The following is a 5591-nucleotide window of genomic DNA, read 5'->3' on the forward strand; positions in this document are numbered from 1 at the left end:
CTCAGTTTGTGGAATATGACTGCAGACCAAATGCGACAGTATGATGAACTGTTACTTCTAAGGTTAAGCAAAGCAAAACAAACAAACAAAGTAAATTGCAGCGGAAATAAAGTAAAAACAATGAACACGAGATTTTTGAATTGGTTCGGCAAATACTCAAGTGCCTACGTCCAATCTACCTTTTTATTGCTTTCTTTTAGTGATCTACTCCGACAACTAAAAGACCCTTACAATAAAAGACACCAACCTACTCCGGTTGTAAAGCTAGTACAAGAACTACTCCGTTCTTGTGACAAGCTAACTCGCAACCTACTCCGGTTGCCAACTCACAACCTACTCCGGTTGCCAAGAGTTAAAGACTACTCCGTCCTAAACTCTACTAACACACTTAGAATGTTATAGGATCAAGTTTCCACTAACATATTCTTAGCAAAGAATAGAGATGGACAACTTTTACAAGATCTACAATTCTTAAGCAAGAGAGTTTAGTATAAAAGTAACAGTAGCCACGACTGTAACAACTTGAAGACTTTTAAAGGTTTTGCAAATAAACGCGATTTTTATGCTTTAAAAACAATTTGCAAAGATGGAAAAATTAATTCAGAAAAGTCTTGAGGATTTATGAAGGAGGGGCTCGCCTTTTATAGAGGAAATGGATGAGGAGGTTGCTAGGGTTTTGAAGGGTCAAAGACCTCACATGTGAAGGGTATTTGCAACCACCCAAAACTTGCACCAAAGAGGGCTCTTTTGCAAAGGCAAGAATAGGGAAAGATGGTTTGAAAGATATCCTTAAAAGCTCATGCAAATTCAGAAAACAAAGAGAGAAAAGACAAGTCACATGATGACAAGTTAACACAAAAATGGCAAAAACCTTCTTTGTTTTCTTAAAGAACCAAAGGGTTGAATTTGCATAAAGAGGAAACATTTTGAATAATAATAATTCAAACCACTCTTTAATGAAGACCATCTCCTTAATAAAAATCTGATTTTTATCTTTGAAAAATAAGAGTCACGTGAGAGCATTTGAAAGATAAAAAGGGACTTCAAGTTTTACGAGTTGTGGCAACAATCCAAGCAGCTGTTTACTTGTGAAAGCAACAGTCGTCTGGACTGTTTCTATTACTCTAATATACTCTACTTTCTCACTTGTACATTAGATGACACATGACTTAATACAATGGGATGATTAACAACTTCAACACTTCTTAATCCATGCTTGATTACATCAATAATCCTGAAAAGGTAAACTAAGATGACACAAATCAAATGGGCATGTTATCATCAACATAAGGAACCCAACAAATTCCCCCTTTGATGATGACAAGCCCCAAACGAATGTATAAGCAATGAAAGCACCTTGATTCAAGATTTTAAGCAAGCAAGATCAAATGAGAGAAGGGACAATATTACCTTACCTAAGGCAAAAGCTAGAATCAAACTACCATGACAATTTTACATTGCCCCAAAACAAGAAGCAAACTAAGAAGGTTAGGCAAGACATTAGTTAATCAATAGCAAGGAGATTAAGAGCATGAGTTTACCTTTTCCCCCTCTTGACATCATCAAACGGATAGGGATGTCAAAAGCATTAGAGTGCAGATAATTCACAAGAAAACACAAAAAGACACATGTAATTGTAACAAGGTAACAAGGTCAACATAAACAAGGATTAAACATAAGTTAATCAAAGTTCAACATGGCTAAATAAAGTTTAAAATACACCACCAAATGTCAAGATAACAAGCAAAGAAAATATTGTCTTAGAAGGGCACAACCGGGGTGGGGCAAAATGAAAGAGGCACGGGTAAGAGTCAAGTAGGCCGAGAGGGAAGGATAGGCTAAGGGGAGGAAGCTTGTTCACCATCCGAGCCACTACCCAAAGGATCATCATCCACATGAGCATCATCACCAATTTCTTTTGTTGACACAAGGGTGGAAATGATATCCACCTCACCACGGATGAGGTTCACTGTAGAAGCAAGGGCCGAGATTTCCAAGTCCTTTTGACGAGCATCTTCCTTAAGCCACGCACTCAACTCAGCCACGGCATTAAGCACTTCCCGCATACCACCCGTATTCACTTGACTGGATGACCCAACCTCCGGGTCCTTCTTAATTTTCACCGAAATTAATTCATCATTTTCAATTTTGATAAGCATCTTCCCCATTTGACCATCACTCATAACATCACACATATCCAAAGAACCCAAGCTAGTATTCACTAAAACCCCTTGTGCCTTGAGCACAACCGACAACCACATTCCATAGGGTAAGTGAATCATGCTAGAAGAGGGTCTACGAAGTTTGGTCGAGATGAGATGAAAACGCTTAAACATTAACCCAACTAAGTTCACCTTTTTGTGAGTTGCAATGTGATAAATAAGGTATTGTTGGGCTATGGTGAGTTTTCCCCTATCACCCGAGGGATAAATTGAGCGACAAAGCATATTAAAAATGATGCGAAGAGGAGGGGGTATTTGGGTGTTGCTCACGGGACCAAGAGAAACGGTTTTGGGACACACTACTTGGGCAACATTAAGTGGTGAGGCATAAGGTAAAGCGACCCATGTTTCGGAGGGGAGTTTGTCATAACCTCCGACTGGAATATCAAGGGCGGTAGCAAAATCAGATTGAAAAAGTTTAAGAGGCTTACCATTCACCTTAGCCGTAAGAAATTCACCCGATTTATCAACACGTACCGTTGCAAAGAACTGAATCACCTCGCTCACAAAGACCGGTTCACGCATTTCCAATAATTTTTCCCAACCTTGAGCTAAGACCATGTCACGGACTGAATGAAACGCAGGTGGCTCAAACCAGGTTTGGTTGTAAACCCGAGGAGAGTGGATTGCTTTGATATTCATCAACCTCTCACAATTTTTGTAAATGGAGGTAGGGAGGTCTATACTTTCCAGGTGATCCCAAACAATGGCCAAGTCCCATTTCGAGGTTAGGGAGACCGGATCAGAGGGAGAAAGGTATACAAGCTTCTTCTTCAATGGTTTCGATTTTTTCTGGGGAGGTTCACTGGGAGTTTCAGTTGGAGTATCAACAATGGGGTTTTCGATGTTACTTTGCTCGACATTTTCTGAAATTGGGGGTAATTGGGATGAAGAGGCTTTTTCTTTCCTTTTGTTGTTTTTCTTCGCCGGAGTCGGGTCAGACTCGGCGGACTTGGTGGGATTCTCATTCAAATCAAACTCGGTTTCTTTTTCGACATCTTCAACATTCACGGTAACAGGTTCAGAGGACGAACTTGGGACAGTAGAGCTTTTCTTTCGACCTCCTCGTGTGCGCCGTCCTACCATAGTGGAGATAGGGATGTCGTCGGATGATGGTGGGACAGTGGAAGGAGGATTTGGAAGAGGGCTAGGCTGTTCTGGGTTTGGTTGAGGTGATGGAGATTGAGTCGAGGTTGAGGTTTGTGGAGGGAAGGCGTAGGAGATTTTTTGTGAGGGCATGGTTTGAGTTGTTATCGGTGGATTGGATGTGACGGGTAGGGATGTCAAGTTTGTTGGTTTGATGGGTATGTGGGTATTGAAAGAGGTCTTGACCATGGTGGGTTAAGAGGTAGGTGAGATGAGGGAGTTTTGTGGATTTGGGAGATGAAGGGTTTAGTGGATTAGGAGGTTTGGACGGGTAGGCATAGATGGTGGGTTGACGTAGTTAATGGCCCAATAAATGAGGTAAGTGAGGTGGTTGGCCCAACATAGACGCATTTAATCACTCGAAATAAAAACGCAAGGTAGCATATAATAAACGTAAATTTAGATATGAGGTTGAGTGATTACCGACTCACAAATACGGTGTCAATTTTTGGTCTAAACATGATGTCAATGCACTTAGAACACTTAATAACTTATATCCAATTTTAATTTAATCAATTAAGGAAATTTGTAAAACTCACATTAAAAATCACAAGCTATTAATTAACCCAATTTCTAGTCTAAATTTCTCAAAATGTTCTCTTGCAAGTGGCTTAGTGAAAATATCGGCAATTTGATTTTCGGTTTTGCAAAAGATAAGTTTAATATGTCCTTTTTCAACATGATCACGAATAAAATGATGACGAATATCAATATGTTTGGTTTTAGAGTGTTGAATAGGATTTTTGGAAATATTTATTGCACTCGTATTATCACACATTAAGGGAATGGAGTCAAAAATAATACCAAAATCCAAGAGTTGTTGTTTTACCCAAAGGAGTTGAGAACAACAATGTGCCGCACTAACGTACTCACTTTCGGCCGTAGAAAGAGCTACCGTGTTTTGTTTCTTTGAGGCCCAAGAAGTCAAGCAAGGACCCAAGAACGTTGCAATTCCGGAGGTACTCTTTCTATCCACCGTGCACCCCGCATAGTCCGCATCCGAAAAACCTATAAGATCAAAAGGACAATGTAAAGGGTACCATAGGTAAAGATTTTGTGTTCCAATCAAATACCGAAGAATTCGTTTAACGGCTTTGAAATGTGATTCTTTCGGATTTGCTTGGAACCTAGCACATAAACAAACACTAAAGAGAATGTCGGAACGACTTGCGGTCAAGTAAAGAAGTGAGCCTATCATACCTCTATACACCTTATCACTAACATTCTTACCGAGTTCATCTTTTTCCAATTTGGACCCGGCTACCATGGGTGTATCATGAGGCTTACCATTAGTCATCCCAAATTTCTTAAGCATTTCCTTAATATACTTTTGTTGATGGATCATGATTCCATCCTTTGATTGCTTAATTTGGAGCCCAAGGAAGAATCCTAGCTCACCCATCATGCTCATTTCAAACTCCGATTTCATTAGTTCCGAAAAATATAAGTAAAGGAGTTCATTTGTTGCACCAAATATAATGTCATCAACATATACTTGTACAACCAACAGTTCACTGGACTGTTGCTTCAAGAACAATGTTTTGTCAACGGAGCCTCTTTTAAAACCATTTTCAATAAGAAATTTAGACAATCTATCATACCAACATCTTGGTGCTTGTTTTAAACCATAAAGAGCTTTGTCTAATTTGAACACATGGTTAGGCAAGTCATTGTTCTCAAAACCCGGTGGTTGCTCTACAAAGACATCTTCTTCCAAATATCCATTTAAGAAAGCGGTTTTGACATCCATTTGGAAGAGTTTAATGCCTTTGTGAGCTGCAAAAGCTATAAGCAATCGTATGGCCTCAAGTCTAGCTACCGGTGCATAGGTTTCATCGTAATCAATACCCTCTTGTTGGTTATAACCTTGCACCACTAGTCTAGCCTTGTTCCTTACGATTTCTCCCGATTCATCAAGCTTATTGCGAAAGACCCACCTAGTACCAATGACGGTACGATTAGGCGGTCTAGGGACTAAGTGCCATACCTCGTTTCTTTTGAATTGATTGAGCTCTTCTTGCATAGCAAGCAACCAATCTGCATCGATCAAGGCGATCTGTTACATTTGAAGGTTCAATTTGAGAAAGGAAGGCATTATGGGCACAATACTCATTGAGATGAGCGAGATTGTTGACGGATGATCTTGTTCGAATTCCCGAGTTGAGATCACTTGTGAGATTAGTGAGTGGATGAGAGCTTTGATGTTTCCACTTCTTTGGAACA

The sequence above is a fragment of the Silene latifolia genome, chromosome 1 (assembly GCF_048544455.1).
Source record: "Silene latifolia isolate original U9 population chromosome 1, ASM4854445v1, whole genome shotgun sequence".
In the NCBI taxonomy this organism is placed as follows: domain Eukaryota; kingdom Viridiplantae; phylum Streptophyta; class Magnoliopsida; order Caryophyllales; family Caryophyllaceae; genus Silene; species Silene latifolia.